This window comes from Manis pentadactyla, chromosome 2 (genome assembly GCF_030020395.1).
Source record: "Manis pentadactyla isolate mManPen7 chromosome 2, mManPen7.hap1, whole genome shotgun sequence".
NCBI classification, from domain to species: domain Eukaryota; kingdom Metazoa; phylum Chordata; class Mammalia; order Pholidota; family Manidae; genus Manis; species Manis pentadactyla.
Window position 1 is genome coordinate 176,894,845 of NC_080020.1, and position 19,629 is coordinate 176,914,473.

At 40.1% G+C, this 19,629-nt stretch overlaps 1 protein-coding gene across 2 annotated transcripts in view; it reads right to left on the bottom strand.

Annotated features, from left to right (window-relative positions):
* The window catches only part of ANXA4 (annexin A4), a 57,665-nt gene that overhangs the window by 36,082 nt on the left and 1,954 nt on the right, over positions 1-19,629 (bottom strand). The gene's annotated exons all lie outside the window — the stretch shown is intronic.

The following is a 19,629-nucleotide window of genomic DNA, read 5'->3' on the forward strand; positions in this document are numbered from 1 at the left end:
TCCTCTGGAAAAGACTCCTTTCCTAAAATAAACATTTAGTTAGATCTTGATAGTCAAAGAATCATCCTGGAACCAGAAGCATTGGCATCACCTGGGAGCTTGTGAAAAATGCAGAAATCTCAGGCTCTGACCCCAGACCTATTGCCAGAATCTACATTTTAACAAGATGCCCCAAATACTTGTCTGCACAGTAGTTTGAAAAGCACTGGCCTAGACAATCCTATCAGGCAGCACTTTTCAATTGTTGTCCCAGAAAAACTAAATCCTTAATCCACTTTATTACCAATTAAGTCACATCTGGTCACATTTATTTTTCATCTTCCAGCTTTCTGTAGGCTCAGCCCATTCTTCCTTGTTTCCCATTACTCAATATAGACTCACCCCATATTACACAAGGGTTCAATCCTTTCCTAAAGGGAAGGCCAACTGGTCCTGGGGCACAGCTTGGGCAACGGTGCAGAGTTGGGAATGCGCAGTGGCTTCAGGGACAATGAGGAGACATGGCTGCTGTTTGGTTCTTTCCAGGGAAGGCTCAGAGATAAGGTTGGAAAAGCAGATGGACAGCAGATTAGTAAGGGCCTTGTATGTCCAACTGAGGAGTCTGACTTTATACTGCAGGTAATGGGAAAACAGTGGAAAGGTTTTGTGTTTTTTTTGGCAGGGAAATGATATAATAAAGGACGTGCTTTAGCAAGGTACTACACCATGGGGTAGACCAGAGTGAGGGACAAGGAGTTCGGAAAGCTCGAGATCCTACTATAAGAACAGAGAGGCAAAGGCCTGGGGAAGGGTGTGGCACCTGGAATAGGATACACATAAGAGATATTTGGAAGGAAGCCTTTATTGGATTTAGTGGCTCGTGGACTTAGTGGATTTATTCATTCAATCACCAAATAGTCATACCTCTATATTCCACTTATTGCTCTAGTTGATAGAGATAATACAGTGAACAAGACAAAGAACATGCCTTCAGGGAGCTTACAGTCTACCAAGAAGGACAGAGAGCAAACAAGCAAATGAAAATGTAAGATAATTTCAGATACCGGTTATGATAACAATGGTATAGAACAGGGATCAGCAACCAACCTACAGCTCATGGGTGAAATTCTGTTTCTGTACAAGCCTACAAGCTAAAAATCATTTTAATATTTAATATTCAAATAATATTTCAGGAGGCAGCAATGTATTCCTTCCCACTCATCCAGAACTTGGAAGCAGGCGAATTCAGTCTTTCCCTGAGCACCATACTAGTAAAATCAGCAAATAACCATCAAAACAAAGATATGCAAATTATTTCAATGAGAAAGAATTGCTCTAGAGCTTTGAAGCTAGCTTGCTGAAAGGTATTAGCATATTTAAAGAAAAACTGTGTCCACTGGCACTGCAAGCTCCACACAAAATCCCAGGGAGACTTACTGGGAAATATTTATCAAAGCCCTGTCCTAAAGAAAGGGTGACTTGGCCTCAGATACTTCCCCACTGTGAAGATGAATTTTATCCACCTCAGACCCTTTGTTCTGATTCCATGGTTGCCAAGCAACCTTTAGACTATAGAGTTTTGCTTCCCATGTAGACCTGTCTACAAAGTACTGAAGCATGAGGACATTTGTCTGTCACAATTATATTTCTTAATGTAAATAAATAAATTAGCACTGTGCATGTGTTTGCCTGTGAGTATGTGAATGTGTGTGGAGGGGGTGAGCCTGTAAATATGAACCTGTCCGTGAGTGTGGAACCCCCTCTTGGTGTGCTGATAAACACAATTTCTCTGGTCCTGCTGGATGAGACCCTGTGAAACCACCCTGGTGCCAGATGCTTTCCCTGAAACCCCAGCTTAACTTGGTGGCCTCCATTCAGATTCATAACACTGACCCACATCCCAGGACAGGCAACCAGAATGTTCGTTATGGAGGGATTTGCTGTCCTTGTGGCACATTCTTACTGAATCCCTCTCTTCCCCACAAGATCACATGGGAGTGAGTCAATCACCCGTTTTCTAAGGTACATGGTTTCATCTTACATCCCACAGAATGACAAATTTATATTTACTAGTCTGCGGATTTGTGGAGGGTGTGCCTGGGCCCCACCCAAGCACTGAAGGGCTTTCAAAATGATGAAATAGGAAAATAAAAGTCAACTCTTCTTCCTTGGAACTTAGATCCTTCTAAAGGTAACAGGAATTTTATTGCAGTGATGGGGTCTGAGTCTGGAGAAACAAGCATTTTCAAACCTTTAATCAAAGGCAAGATGTGTAAGCTAAATGAAGGCAGACAAATTTGGAAACATGCTTGCCAAGCAATCTTAGGGAAGAATCTATTTCAACCCAGTGCCTGGCAGGTAACTGATTGACAGTCCTTTGTCCAAATTTTAGCCACTTACTCACAGCCATTTGTGCACTGTGAGGGATAATAACTTCAATCCATAAATAATTTAAAAGTATGTATTTCACATATAATTCAAGACATCCCCTCACCTCTTCTCTACCATTCCCACATCATGCCGAAGTCTATTACATTTTTTTTTTCCCTCTGCTTCAATGATTCCTTTGTCCAAAAGGCAGGGGAAAGGAGAGAAGGAATTATTTATTAAATACTCCTCTATATTATCTTAATCAATCTACCCAATAACCTTTGGAGTCATGATTATTATCTTCACTTTATAAACCAGCTGGATGCTACAATAATGAAAGCTGGTTCTGATGAATTCTATATTGTATTAAGAGATAAGATTAGGAAAATTAAGACAGCACTGAGGTGGCCTAAATGATTGTTTAGAGAGCTGGCTGGGTCCTGCACTCTTGGTTCAATGCTGGCTTTGCTAAATGTCTTTACATAAGACCTCATTTATGTAATACTTCACAAAATACCTCAGTTTCTCCAGGCATAAGCTTCAACAGGGCACACATCAAAGCATATTCTAATTAACTTCATAAATATGGAGATGTGGCACCACCTGCCTTAGTCTGGGTACTATGTTCGGCTTGCTTGCTATAGTGCTTAGGTTTTCCTAAGTGATTTTCTTTTGTTATCTGAGCAATTCCTCATAACCATACCACATGGCGACCATACACCTTTGGAATTCTACTTGGCTGGCTTTTGTTGGTGGTGGTGTTTTTAAACTATAAGCCTTTTAATTTCAGACAAATTGTTTGGATTCCCCTCCTCTCAGGCCAGTGACCACAGAAACAAGAAGTTGATGTAACGTTGATTATTGCTCATCATCATGGGACAGTTTCGCTAATGTTCCATGTGCGTTTATTCATTCAGTCAACAAACATCTTAATGCTTCCTGCCTCATGCCAGGAACTATTCTAGATGCTAAAAGGCTCACTTTAATGTCCACCTTCATATAAAAATCATCTTCTATGCCTTGTCTGTTAAAGAGTAGCCTATCATTTGAAAAAAATTCCTGGAGGCTGTTGGTGATGACTCAGTTGAACTTCCTTCCCAGTTCAAGGACTCTCTACAACCTTTCTGAACTCATCCTCCCTCTGGTCACAGGGCTCACTCCTCCTCAGGGCAGGCTCTTCCACTAAGCGGCTCAGCATCAGGAATGCTGGTCTTGTAGTCCTTGCTCTGGGCACTGCAGCCAGAGGGACTTCATTTTTTAAAAATATTTTTTGACCCCTTAGTTGGATTGCATGCTTAGGTGACTTTTATCCACATTGCATCATTCTGTCCTTTCCTTGTCCAGTGAACCAGGCCTGAAAACTTAAGTTTTAAAAAAGGTCAGCACAGTGCCCAAGGTTGCTCATGGAGTAGATGGTAGGAGCTGTGTTTTACAGGTCTGTTTGATGCTAGAGACCTTTAAATTACACCATGCCAAATGCATGCACGTGTATATGCGTGATTATGTATAAAGACAGGTGACAATGCTAGATGCCTTTAGAGTGATAATGGAATAAAAATTTTAAATCATTGCATTTTTTTGCTGAGCTAAATGTTTTCTTGCTCTTCCTATCTCCAACAGGCTGGATGCAAAATAGAGCAAAATAAAACAAAACAGCAACAAAAATACTCCTCTCCCAGACTTACCCAGTGGAAATCGGACAACACTATGACTACCAGACAGCCCCCAATCAAGAATGTTGAACACAAGGCTTTTTGCTATTTGAAGAGAGCACATTTCTCACTCGACATGCCCCCCTGCCCAGTTCAACCATCCAGACTTTCTGGCGGGAGAAAGATGCAGCACAGTTCTAGGATGATGTCTCTCGGAGCAGACACGTGTTCAGAGTCGTGCCATCTCCAGCTGAGAGGGATGTAAGGATTCCATCCACGCACAGTTGGTGCCCCATTCCAGAACAGGGCCCAGCCTCCTGAGCTCAGTGCAGTGGGGAGATCACGGCTGATCCAACCATGACATTAAAGTGCCCAAAGTGCACCCTGCATCAGAGACTGACAGATGCGTCATGCCCTTGGGGTGACCGAATCCAGTATCAAAGGAGGTTAGAAATAATGACCCCATGTGATTGTGTTTATCCTAATGCCAGCAATATTAAGGCTATCCAGTGTACACCAATAGGGAGAGAAAGAAAGAATGCCAGAAATAGCTCTTCTGGCTTATGTATGAACTGAAAACATTATGGGCTTTCATTCAAAGCCTAAAATGAGTTTGGAGGAGCTATGACATGTTTTCTCAAGCCCTACATGGCAGTTACTTATACTTTTAGAGGCAGTGTCCCTCCAGACTTAAAACAGAATGATTCTTTTGATCTTCTAGAGTTGGTCTTCCCCATTTCCTAACGGGGATGTCAAGCAAACCACAGGTGAGAGAGCAATTCAAGGATCAGATGTAGGTGCCCAAAGAAAGTGGGATTAGAAATGGGGGGAAATGCTTGCTCCCAGAAAGAGCTCATTTCTGCCAGCGTAAGATTGCCAGGGTAAAGAAGACTTCAGAGTGTGCCCAGTGCACACCGTCCTTCTGTAGACCGAAAACAGCCCTGTTTACAGGTAAGTGGTGGGTCTGCCTTCTGGGTAGCGGGTGTGGTCATACCATGTTGGGTTCTCTCATCTGCCTGAGTTATGGCAGATGCTGGTCCAGTGGGCAGCACAGGCTCACACTAGTGCAGGAGAATCCATGCCATCCTTCTCATGAGAAACAGAATTGGAAAGATCCAAACCCAAGGGTGGTGCAGCCAACCTCAAGATCTAGCTGCTAATTTTGTATGATTGCCATTCAGACAGGCAGGAACTCCTCCTTCCAAGACCACACCATCCCTCCTCCATAACAAAGGGGCTACAGCCTGGAGTGCAATGGTGTGGGTTTATAACTCTCTTAATGCTTCCTAGCTATATGTTGGGCAATTTATTTCTCTATACTTCAGTTTCCTCTTTGATAATGTGCAATTAATTACCATAGTTACTTTACAGGGTTTTGGCAAAAGTTAATCAAGTTCTTACACCATGTGAAATACTAGAATGGCATACACATTATGTATTCAACAAATGTTGGCTATTCTTTTTATTACTTAGCAACCCTTATCTGCCACATCTACATGTGCTAGCATTACCTGTTCAGTGAGCTGTTTAAGGTCTGAGTTACAACCTCTACCTATATTAAAAACATCTGTGGTATACAGAGTTTAGGCTGTCACACCTACCCAATGTCAAACCAGATTTCCTGTGTGCTTCTTTTGGCCACCAAGCCAGCGAGGTCTTCTGTGTGTCTGTCCTCTGACACGACCATTGTCCTCATAGTTGTCTGAATTCTAAGAAAGCATCTTCCTTGGGCTCTGCTCATCAGATTCCCATCCAAGGCCTCTACTTTCCTGCTTCTAATTCTTAGCAGTGCCTTACATGTAGTGGGCCTCAAGAAACGCTTGCGGACTTTAACTGAACCGGCTGCTCCTGCAGCCATAGGGGAACCAGTGTTAACTGCCTCGGCTCCTTGAATTTCCTGAAAGTCTGGTCTTCAAGAAGGGCCTTCCTGAGCCCTCCCAGGGTCTCCTCCTTTCACCTTGTTTCTGAGCCCCAAGGTTATTTTCTAAATAAACATCAGCACAGTTTCAATGATGCCAGTTATACTGGAGTTTATTTTCTATCCACATAGCAGAATATATTCTCTGTCTTGAGGTAGGCAGGGATTTCTTAGCTAAGACACAAAAAAGCACTATCCATAAAAGATGATACTGATTTTTAAAAAAAGATCTCATCAAAATTTAAAATGTCTGCTCAACAAAAGACACCATTAAGAAAATGAACAGGAAAGCCATAGATTGGGAAAAAATATTCACAGCACACATATCTGACAAAGGACTCGAGTCTAGAATATATAAAGAACTAAAAATCATAACAAAAGGATAAACAATGCAGTTTTTAAAAAGGGCAAAAGACTTGGACACTTCACAGAAGATAAAGGAATGACCAATTAGCACTTGAAAAAGTGCTCATTATCAGTTATGCAGAAAAAGCAAATCAAACCATAATGAGATGCCATTCCACACCCATTAAAACGGTTAGAATGAAAAGAAACAAAACAAAAAACCTGACATCATTAAATGTTGGAGAGAATGTAGAGCAAACAGTGTTTTGTAGACTTCAGAGAGCTGTTTAATAAATTTCAACACACATCTGCCTTTTGGCCCAGCAATTCCATCTCTAGATATTTACCAAAGATGAGTGAAAACACACATCCACAAAAATCTTGGACAAGAATATTCACATAAGCCTTAGTTGCAACAGCTTCAAACTGGCAACAACTCAAATGTCTGTCAACAGATAAAGGGTTAAACAAATTACAGTACAGTCATGCAATAAAAAAGTACAGTATTTGGCAATAAAAAAGTACAAATTACTGATACAGTAATAGCATGGATGAATATCAAAAACACTGAATGAATGAAACCAAATATTAATATGAAGTCATATGAAATTCTAGAACAAGCAAAGCAAATGTAAGCAGTAGAAAGCACAGAAGTAGCTGCCTGAGGTCAGGGACTGCAGGTGGTGGTGAGGAACAGGGGATATGATCCGCAGAGGAACACGAGGGAGGGAACTTCAGGGACTGATGGAATGTTCCTTACCATGACTGGGGTAGGCATACACTTTTACCAAAACTACTGAACTCACCTCACCCCCATTATGATGGCTCCTATAAAAATAAAAACTAAAGCAGAAAGTAGCAAGGGTTGGTGAAGGAGTGGAGAAACTGGAATGCTTATGTATTGACGGCAGAATGTAAAATGGTACAGCCACTGTGGAAAACAATATAGCCGTTCCTCAAATAACTAAAAACAGAATAATTACTAGAGGGTCCAACAATTCTACTCCTGGGTATATATTCTAAGTGCATGTGCCCTTCTGGATATATATTTCAGAAGAATGGAAAGCAGGGACTTGAAGAGAGATTTGTACACTCCTGTTCACAGCAGCACTATTCCCAACAGCCAAAAGATGGAAGTAACCTATGTGTCAACTGATGGATAAATGGATAAACAAGACGTGGCAAATATACATACAACAGAATATTACGCAGCCCTAAAAAGTGAGGCAATCTGACACGTACTACAACATGGATGAGCCTTGAGGACATTATGCTAAATGAAATAAGCCAGTCACAAAACACCAAATGCTTTCTGATTCCACCTGTATGAGGTACTTAGTCAAATTCATAAAACAGAAAGTAAAATGGTGGTGCCAGGGGCTGGGAGAAGAGGGTAATAAGAAGTGATAGTTTAGCAGGTACAGAATTTCAGTTTTGCAAAATGAAAAGAATTGTGTGGATAGATGGTGGTGATGGTTACAGAACACTGTAAATGCACTTAATGCCACTGAACTGTACACTTAAAAATGATTAAGATGGTAAATCTTATCCTATGTGCATTTGACCACAATTTCTGAAAATAATTTTAAATATGTGTGAACTTCTTTAAACAACCTCATCAAACTAACCACTTAAAATCTGTGCATTCTATTGTATGTAACTTGTACCTCCATAAAATGATACACATATATACAGCCAAGGTCTCAGCTTTGCAGGCTGGTGGCCTCTCAGGGGAAGCATGCTGCTATTATCTTTCATTTAACAATACTCCACCTAAGGCAAAATCCAACTCAGTGAAATCCAAAACTCCAACTTTTGCAGGCATCATGGATAAAATCATGTCTCCTCAGGCTTAACAATTATTTAAAGAGGAAATCTGTTTAGCATGGTTAGGCTTTCCATGGGTTACACCATGTTTACTGTTCCATTTTTAGAGTTATTTTATAATCACAGGCCCTCAAGGAAATATGAAAAGTTGCTTAATTCCAAGTTCTTCCTTCCAGAAATATCTTAAGTAAACTGTTCCAGACAAGTGAGAGTCTAGTACAGGAACCACAACTAGTTGATCACAAGCTACTGGCTTTGATCTCCAGTTTTTATCTATCACCAGGGATTCTCATATATCACCTACACTTGGGTCACACTCATGGCCATTCCTTTTGAATCCCAAACTACAGGCCACCCACATCCCAAGACCCAAATTCCAAGGCTGACCAGTACTCCTGATATCTCCTCTTTTCTCATCAATCATAGTAAATTTTAGGGATAAAACAAGAGGAGCATCTCACCAGAAAAAAAGGACCCTGAATCTAATATCTAGTCTTTCTCTTGTAATCTTTCCCAGAGAAACTAAGGTCCACTCCATCTGTCTTTGCTAAATTTTTGTGATATGTAGGGGAATAAGACTGGACCCGAATGAGAAACTGAAGTACAGAAGAGAAGGATTTGTGGTGAGTCAGTGAGAGCCAGACGTGTGTCTGGGTTTCCTGTTCTGCCAGGTTTTCTCTGCCTGTAGGTGGGAAACAGGTAATGCAGCGCAGTCCTTCCTTACCAGTACCACCATGGCTATTTGCCTCTGAGGGAAGAACACTGAACAGGACAAACAGCGGAGTGTTCCTGCATAGATTGACAATGGCTCACCCTTGGAGATCTGGAAGGGAGCAGAGAGTAACACTGCTTTCTTAAATGTCACATTTTATTCTGCCACCTCCCATGCCCTGCAGATATGCAAGTTCTGGCTTTGTTTGTAACTCCCCACCAAATCAGCCACTCCTTCAGTGGGCCAGGGTGGGGTTCTTTTTCCAAATTTTTCCAGAATTCAAGATGACTCTGGCAGATGAATACAAAAACAGAACTGCTCAAATTCTTCCACAATGAATTTCTGATTCACATAGGAACCTTGCTATTTCTGATAGTCTCTCCCAGTTTTTCATTAAAAACCTCATGAAATCATGGGAGGCACAGGAGGAAACTCATGACAGAACAAAAAAGACTAAGAGTGATATGAGTTAATGTCAGAAGCTGAGAGGAACTGAAACTAACTTAGGGCAGATGAAGGGTGTGTGTGTGTGTGTTTGTGTGTGTCTATGACAGTGGAGAGATGGGTTATACTTCACCATCAGTTCTGTCTGTTCTGGGGATCCATCCAGAAAACCCCACTCGAAGAGCCGTAAGGTGGATCCATTACTAACTCTACTCACCCCCAACTAGCCATCGGGTGTTGGAGTGGACACCAAGGATGTGGGGAAAGATGATCAATGAGAAGTCTAGCAGAGATGCATGCCGGGAGGCATATTATACATACACATAGATTTAGCTCAGAGAACTAAGCACTGGGGATAGGAAAAGATGTCACTTCAGAGAGGCAGAGAGGAACAAAGAGAAAACCAGCTAGAACCTGGGAGTTGGACCCAGCACTATACGAACAACTTTCTCTTCTGCTTAAAGCTGATGTCAATGCAAATAGGTGCACAGGGTGAGACTAAGGCATTCTGTTCAACTTATCTTTTGACAGACACAGTCTCTATATCTGTGCTGTACAATTCAGTAGCCAGAAGCCAAATAGTGTGGTTACTAAGTGATTAAAATGTGACCAGTACCACTGAGAAAGTGAATTTTTAATTTTAATTTTAACAAAGTTTAAATTTTAAAATCAAAGCAGTTTAGAATACTTCTCCATACATATAACTTTAATGTTTCGGTTGGGTTACACTTCACTTTAACCATTGCATTGTGTAGGATACAGGTCAGGCACAGTGTATTCTTCCTACTATCATACCTAATCATATCACCAATCTAACTGGTATCAATATTCATTCACTTTGAATGATATCTTTCTTTGCACCAATGTAACATCGTTATTGTGCTCATTTGACTGTTTTACAGATGGCACAAGTTACAGTGATATCTATGTACATTATAATCTGTAAATATACTTATTTTAATTATAACAAATTATTTTCTAGTTTAAAGAAATATGTATGGAAAAATGTTTAAATTTAAAACTAAGACTGTTACTGATCTGGAACTGAGTGGACAGGCAGAAACATTATGACTGGCACAGCAAAGGAAAAGGGAGACTGAATTGGCCTAAGAGTCAGTGAATTAACTTGGATGGATGCAGTTTTAGAAGCGCTATGATTTTAGTTTCAAAGTCATATCAATTCTTCTAAAAAAGATGAACCAGTTTTTTCAATGTGGATGCAAATATTAAACGAAAATTATTTTTTTGTACTCAATTCTGATATTGGAAAACTTAAGTATGTTCAAAATAATTTGGGTATGTGAATCTACATGAAAGGTAAATGTTATGAAATCTAAATACAGACCAAGTATTTCTGATGAAAATTTAGCATTCAAATTCAGATGTTCTGTCAGCATAAAATACACACCAGACTGTTAAAACTTAACATGAAAAGAAGACTTAAATATCTCATTAATAATTTTTTTACTGATTACATGTTGAAATGACACTTGGATCTGCTGGGTAAAATAAACTACATTAGTAAAGTTAATTTCACCTGTCTATTTTCAATTGCTAAAATGTGACTACTACATAATTCGCACTTACATTTGTGGATTACTTTATATTTATATTGGATAGCACTGCTATAGATACACTTCACCTTGTTCAATAATTATTATAGCTATTGTTGAACATTTATCTGTGCCAAATACTGTCCTAAACACATGACATGAATGATCAGATTACCTCTTTTAAATCTCACAAAAAACTTGTTAATTCATCTTCTTAGTGCCATCATGTCCCTATTTGTTAACAACGAAGAAAAACAATATGGGTCTACACATTATGCTAGAGGACAAGGGAAAAGGAATACAGCCTCTGAATGTATAAAGGAAAAGCCTATTCCTGAAAATAATCCATTGATTATTCAGAAGAAACATGAAGGAAACTACTGCGCATCCTCAGTGTAAGGCAGAAAAACAGTATTCTAAACAGGAAGAGAAAAATGACCAGCACAATAGTATCAATAAGTCCCATGAGACTAAAGATTTTGGCTTAAATAATCTGTATTCAGCATATCAAGGCCAAGACTAATTTCTTATGATCATCCTTTTCCTCCCTCTTTAATTAAGTGACAAGAGATTTTAGAGTTTTAAAGCACCACATGTGTTTAAGAGGACTTATTAAATTATATCTAAGTATCATTCTTTTCACTACTGTTTGGTTTCAACTGATTTTTTTTTTTTATAAAAATTGAATCCTCTGGCAGGAATCCTTCTATAAGAAATGGAGACGAACTGCAGAGAACATTACAACATTTAATATTAACACCTCAAGAAAACACAGAAAGGATAAGACAGAAAATACTGGTTTGCTCTTTAAAAATAACCTTTACTTATTTTTGAGTATTAAAGATAGTAAATGTTGCTAATTTCACCTGTCACTGTTGCCCTCTCCTTCCCTCTTGCTGTTGTAATTTAAATTGCGTGTGTGATCTGCTAAACTTGTTTCTCACACATGCAGCATAATAGGGGTAGAAGTAGGATTTTCCACTGCAATGTGGAAAATCATGGATCTTCTCACCGCCTGCCTACAAATAGAAGAAAGAAGAGGTTAAAGTAACTTGCTTACTATATGACTCATTTTGTTTCCTATCCGTCAAACTTAGCCAAAACCTCTTCTTTTTTAGGCAAGGCAAGAACACCCAAAGCAGGACTATGTGGAAAGGGTAAAATTCAACTAAAGAAAGTTTTATTGAAAGATTCCAAGAAGCTGGTTCTTTATTCCTACAAACTTACTCCAACCCTGACCCACCAATAAAACATGGTAAGGCGAAGGGTTCACTGATAAACTCAACAGTCGGCTCTCCAAGAAAAGAAAACCCTAATTTGTAGCCATTTCTTTGGAACAAATATTTCCAATAAGACCAATTTCAAGTCACCAATGTGATGCCACTGAACTTGGAGATGGACATAGGAAGGCAGCAGTACACAATTATATGGTACTTCCACCACACAAAGTAGCCATAAATAACCTTAAGAGCATATGTAATTTAAAAAGGTAGCAAAATAATTAGAAAACAGTAAGTTGTTTTAAATATAACTGATTTATAAATATTCATATTTTACTATAATTTACTCCTGAGGTCACATAACAATTTTAAGTAGTGGCAAAAATATATGAGCAATCAGCTTGCAAAACCCCTGAAAAATTTAACAGTTGGCTCTGATGGGCTGATACATGGATGTTCCAGCACACCACTGGGAGAAGAGAAGAATAAAAACAGGATTTTTTTTATTGTGATAAAATAAATATACATAACAAATTTTACCATTTTAACAAATTTTAAATGTGTAATTCGGTGGCATTAATTACATTCACAATATCATGCAGCCATTACCACTATCCATTCCCAGACCTTTTCCATCATCCCAAACAGAAATTGCATCCATTAAATAATGACTCACCATTTCCCTCTCATCCTGGCCCTTGCTAACCACCATTCTACTTCCTATCTCTGTGCATTTGGCTAGTAGGTATCTCATATATGTGGAATCATATCATTATTTGTCCTTTGGGTCTGGATTTTCACTTAGTATAATGTTCTCAAAGTTTATCCATGCTTGAGCATGTATCAGAATTTCCTTCCTTTTTAAGGTGAAAGCAGATTTTAAGAGCAACATTTAAGGCCAACTTTAGTGCCTCAGACAACCACGCTTGGCCTGGGGGAGGGTGTTTGGATGTCACTCCACCTTCTCACTTCCAAGGAATAAGTTTAATATAGACTCACTGTAAGTACAGAAAACCCAGAAAATCCTGGGGAATCCTGTTGTGGGGAAAATGGAAGTTCCTATGGCCAGGATCCTCACCTGACCCTAAACTACTTGATGATGTAATTGGCCTACTGCTAGGTTAATGCTTCTGCACCCATAGGCAATAAGCTATTATGGACTGAGTCACTATATAAAGAGGTCTGCCCAGTGCTCCGAGTGGAGGCAGAGATGGAGGAGGATTACAGATCTGCAGACTGCTGGATGCAGGCGTGATTCTAGTGCTCGATCTACTGCTGTGAGAATAAAGCCAGGTATAAACCCTTTTACCCCAAGAACTTCCCATTGTCATTTCTTGGTCTCACTGAATCCACAGGGAACTTGCCCGGGGCTGATACCCTCAGGTAAGGCACCCAGTCTACCCAAAGCACAGCCCCGGTGGGAGGTCCCAGAACAGCTACAACAGGGAGCAAAAAAGCATCTGGAAAGGGTAGAATGTACCATGCGCATAGTTAAAATCCCATTGTTTATCTTTTCAATAAATCCAGACCAGTGTTTCAACTTAAAGGAAATTCATACAACTCAGTGTTTATGAAGGTGTGGTTCCCTCACCAAAAATATCACCATCAACTGGGAACTTGTTAAAAGTATAATTTCTTAGGTCCAACCCCAGGTCTACAGAATCCAAAACTCTGGGGTGGGGCCCAGCAATTTGGCGGTTAAGAAACCCACCAGGAAATACTAATGCATTCTCAAATTTGAGACCCATACTCCATATTCATGACTCTAAATTCTAACTGTTGATGCTTAAAAAGGTCCCTGAAATGCTCCATGGCCATTTCATAAGTATAGCTTCCCATTCATGACCTTACACCAAATACAAGGAAATTGGGGATGGGGGAGTGTACAAAAAACAGGAGAAATTATATTAATGTGGAAAAATCATAGCATTAACACTTTTTAAAATATCTGCATAAATATGACTCAGGAAATGTGTTTGCCAAAGATTATTTGAATAGGAGAGCTTTCAAAATCATTCACAGCAAACACGCATTACTCTTGGCAGGCCTGATCCATTATTTTATGATATCAATGAAACTACAAGTCCAATTCTCTTCCCACATACGGGTATTACGGGCAGAGGCTGTAACGGAGATCACTCAGTGCCGGACATAGCAGGCTGGGAATCCAGAACCAAGTTCCAGTCCCTGCTCTGCCTACCAGTTTTAACCCCACCTAAAAGGGCTACTCTGTTCTGGCATAAAATTGAGATAGTAGTGACAATTGTGCAGGGTTTCTTCGAAGATAAGTAATAACATCAATCCCAATTTTACCCTCTTTCCTCAGTAAGAGAATCTTAATGACTTCGGGAGTTGGGTTTAGAAAACAAGGAAAGTGAGACTCAACCCAAGGAGGAAATAATGATTGGTCCAAGGCAACCCCATTCCAATGGCAATAAATGGTTTGAGTGGACATCTGACCTGATTCTGGTCAATGAGAAATAAGGACCAGCCTGCTGAAAGCTTGCAGAATTTCATCCAGGGTAAAAAGACGGTCATCCTGCCAACTTCTCCCTTTCTCTTGATCTTGATGATGTCAGGACATGGTGTCTGGAACTATCGCTTAAAAGTATCCTAATTAATACACACTGTAAAGCACCTAACATGGTGTCTGGGAAAAGTTCTCAATTCTTAATGTGTACAAAAACCACCTGGGGAACATTCAGAAATACAGATTTGGGGGATGCTGGGCTCTTGACCTTGAGTCAGTAAATCTTGGGTGGGGCCCAAAGACATTATTTAATCAAGTTTCAATAGGCACCTCTGTTTCTCTCCTCACAGCTTGTTCCAGGCCCTGATTCTCATGGAGGTGGTCCCTGCACAAGACCCCAGGTCCAAAACTGCTGCTCACTGTGTGTGCAGGCACTCAGAGTCCTTACTTAAACATTTATCTTGCCCCTATTAAGTACTAGGCATTGTGAGGGACACAAAGATGGAGGAGACATGATCTTGCTCTCAAAGAGCATGTCACCAAGTAAGAGAAACAAAACAGGTGTAATAACCAGTCCAATGATAAAGCACATGGGTAGCTACTATCAGAGTTGCTGGGTGGGGCGAGAACATAGACTAAGTCACCTCACCAGACAGTCAAAGAGCTTCCAGTTGACTTAGGCTTCAAAGGACAGATAGGATTTCATTAGCGAAAGAGTTATGCAGGCAAAGAGAACAGTACAAATGAAGCTTCAGCTATGATTTGCAAGAGTACTTGTCTGGAGTTGGGCTGGAGCTTAAGGACAGGAGAGATGCAATTCTGTTCTATGGCAGAGTGTGCATAGCTTATCAAATTGTTTATGATGCAGTCCTATGATTTTTGAATTGTTGATTTACTAGTTTATCTCCCTCAGGATGGGGTCTATGTGTTGTATCCTTGAATCTCTAGTGCCTATCATATTACATAATAAATAAATGAACTGCTGAGATCCTGCCTAGCACCTAAAGACTCCTCCCCAAATTGTGCATTGCCTCTCCTGCCTTTTAATGCTGCCCCAAGTCTTGCTCCCACATGGATGTGCCAATAGCATCAAGGGCAGGCACAGTGCCATTGATCAGTGTCTGCTATCCACTCTGCACCTACCATCTGGGACCCCCTGGATACTCAGAATGAAAGTCAACATCAAGTTCATCTTGGAAGTGATATGCATACAGCTCTATCGCTTCTCCTTGGAAAGAGTCCAGCCCCATAGTCAGTTTAATCTCCCAGCTCTGCCTTTTCAGGCTGATTCCCCATTTCTAATCCATTATACAGTATAACACAGTGGCAAAGCACAGAACATAGAATCAGATTGCCAAATTCAAATCCTGGCTCTGTCATTTACTAGTACGTGACCTTAGGAAAATTACTCAAACCCTTCGTGCCTCAGTTTCCTCGTGTATACAATAAAGATAGTAACAGTAGCACCCACTGAATACAGTTAAGAATTTGATAAATAACATGCCAGGTGTTTGGCACAGGGTCAGGCTCAGAGGAAACACTGGGTGAACATTAGCTATTAATACCTATAGCACGGAGGCTCCAACATGCAGGGGCAGAGCCCTCACAGATTAAGGCACAGGGTCCAGGCTCTCAGCCAAGCACCTAAGCCCCAGGACCCAATATCACTGCTAGGACTTTCTCTGACAAAGGGCCCTGTGCCAGCAGACCTATCTTGCAGACCCTGACTTATCCCATCTGCCTCCTCTCTCTGCTTCTGAAGCTAAAGATACATGGAACCGATCAGACCATTTAAATTAAGAGCTTCCCCACCATGCAATTCAAGACACCCTTCTTTTTGGGACCAGCTGAAGTATACCCAAATGAATGAGCAACCCAACTGAAGTGTATGAGAAGAATGAGTGATTGTTACTTCATCTCATTGAGAACTAAGGCATAATTGCCTGTTAGATCTTAGGACATAAAGAAAAAAGTATATGATCATATATTAACTTTGAAGCTGAAAAGTGTGATAATTATACATTTTTATTTGTTTCATTCTTTCTCTTAATAAACAGTGTTAAAGGGGCAGGTGATATCTGTAACTGTTTTTAAAAAATGGATAACACGTGAGCATGACTTAAAAAAATTCAAATAGTACAAAAAGCACTACAAAATGGTTGTACAAAATTCACCCCTCCTCAATCAGGGGCAATCATTGTTATAATTTTCCAGTACATCCTCTCAGAAGTATTAAATGTATTAACAAGCATATAGAATATAGACAGCCTCCATTATCCTTACTAAAGAAATGATAGCATACCATACAAACCTGTATTTTGCTTTTTTAAAAAAATATGTAGCTTCAACCCTCCTACACTGTTGGTGGGAATGTAAATTGGTTCAGCCACTGTGGAAAGCAATATGGGGGTTCCTCAAAAAACTAAAAGTAGAAATACCCTTTGACCCAGTCATTCCACTCCTAGGAATTTACCCGAAGAAAACAAAATCCCTGATTTGAGAAGACATATGCACTCCTATATTTATTGCTGCACTATTTACAATAGCCAAGATATGGAAGCAACCTAAATGTCCATCAATAAATGAATGGATAAAGATGTGGTACATATACACAATAGAATATTATTCAGCCGTAAAAAGAAATCCTGCCATTTGCAACAACATGGATGGATCTAGAGGGTATTATGCTCAGTGAAATAAGTCAGGCAGAGAAAGACAATTAGCAAATGACTTCACTCATCTGCGGAGTGTAAAAACAAAGCAAAACAGAAGGAAAGCAGCAGACTCATAAACACATGGGACTAGTAGTTACCAAAAGAGAGGGCTTAGGGAGGGTAGGTGGGGAGGGAGAAGTGTATTAAGGGGAACTATAATTCTCAATCACAACATAGGTAGGTCACTGGGACGGTAGCACAGCACGGAAAATACAATTAATGACTCTGTAACATCTTACTACATTGATAGACAGTGACCGCAATGGAGGTGGTGAGGGCTTGATAATGTGGGTGAATGATGAACCACTGTTTTGTGTATGTGAAACCAGCATAAGATTGTTTATCAACGATACTTTAATAAAAAAAACTATGTAGCTTCAATATCATCCTATCTGTTCCTATCAACCTGTATCACTTTGTAACAGCTGCAGAGCATTGCAGTGCATGGGTGTTCCATAATTTAACCAGTCCCTTACAATAGCTATTTAGGTCATTTCCAAACTTCTGCTGCTACAAACAAGGCTGCAATAAATGTCTTTGTACACATGTCTCTACACATATGTCCAAGCATATCTTGAGGGTAAATCCCTAGAATTCAAATTGTGAGAACAAAGGTAATGTATTTTTTAATTTTGGCAAACATGGCCAGATTTTAGGGCAATTCTTGCCATGACATTTACATACCTGCAAGGTATACAGGATTGGGTTTAGGTGTGTGAACTGAATGAAAAATGTCAAATAAGTGAGGATTAATGGCTTTAATCAGGTTCTCAAAGGAGCTGTGACTCTAGCAACAATGAGAGCCTCTGAGCCAACAGGCTCTCATTCAGCATAAAAAAGCAACAAGCTGAAGCTAAGCAGGACCCAAAAAGTGCTTTCCTGAGCCCCCTGGACAGGTGTGAAAGGGAAGATGCTCGGGGCTGATTATACCATGGGGCTTGTATCTATAAAGGACCTCCTCCAGAGGAAAATGGCTCAATTACACATAAATCAGGAGAACTTGTTCCAGGGCCCTTCTGTGTCAGTTTCTGGTAATGTTACTTCTTGGGAGGGGACAGGTGAGCACCTTAACTCAGAAGAATTAATCCACAGGGACTGTGCAGGGAGGTCTTTCTTATGACCTGCTAAAAGGCTACTCATGGGCCTCCTGCTCTGTTACATGCCAGGCTGCTCATGCTGTGTTACATGTGGGCCAAAGGGTTAATGATGTTAGAAGGGAAAGATTGAAGGTCTTTTCCAGAGCATTTATAGTCTGGCCTTTAGCTGCAATTTATCCCTACTGATTGCAGATAAAACATACACTCTGGGTTTTATGTCCAGGCCAAGAAGCAGTATGGCAATGTACTGACCTCAAACCTCGTGAAACTTTAAACCAAATTCTTCAAAGGTTGTGGCTCAGGTTCCCAAGGCAAAAACTCTCAGTAGAGTTCAAACATACCTGAACATTAACAAGTCACTCCTAATAAAACCAACAAGCAGACCTTAGACAAAAACCCCAAATTCCTCAGGAAATTCATCTTAATATAGTAGTTAATTTGTTTAAATTAAGTTTAAAAACAAAAATCCTTCAGATGGAGCTCCATATTGGTCTAGGGGGTGTTAACTATGGTAAAACTATGGGGTAGGTTTCACATGATTGGTATAGTAAAAGCTATCATTGAGAATGGGCACAATTTCAGCACTGACCACATTACCTAGAGTTTACAGCATAACGACAATACTAAGTTCCCATTAAATCCTGTTTTGTTAATGCTCTGTTCACTTTGTCAAGCATGCACACATTCATGCAAATGTTTCTAAAGCTTAGTTTCTCAAAGCAAGGTCCAAGAAACACATGAATAATTATCCAGGGAGCTCATTAAATATGCATCTTCTTGGGCCACCTTGACATACTGGATAAGAATTTTGGGGACTGGGACAAGAATCCACATGCTGTTTTTTGCAAGCTTCCTGGGGATTTTCATGTACCCTGAAGTTTGGAAACTATGGCTTTAGAAGTCATCTTTGTTCAACTTTCCACCCTTCACAGACCCATCAGACAGGGGCTGTAGGGTCTCTGTTCAAGACACCTGTGCTGAGAAAGCTCTCACCAACTCAAGTCCACCCAGCCTATCGGTTTTCAAAAGCCACCACCTTAAATTCAACCAGAATGCACCATCCAAAAAACTCCTACCCAACTCTGCCCAATGCCACAAAAGAGTGAGTTTATTCCCTCATCCACAAGCTATGCTCCCTAGGAATTTAGGACCATTAACACAGGTCCCTACACTGTAGCAATCTTCCCTTCCTAGTCAAAACAGATCCACTTCTTTCAACCATGTCTGACATGTCAACTTGCCAAAAACAAAGATGAAAAGAAAAGAAACACAATGGTTCAAGATTTGGTTAATAAGCCACAAAACCACAAATGCAAATCTCTATGATC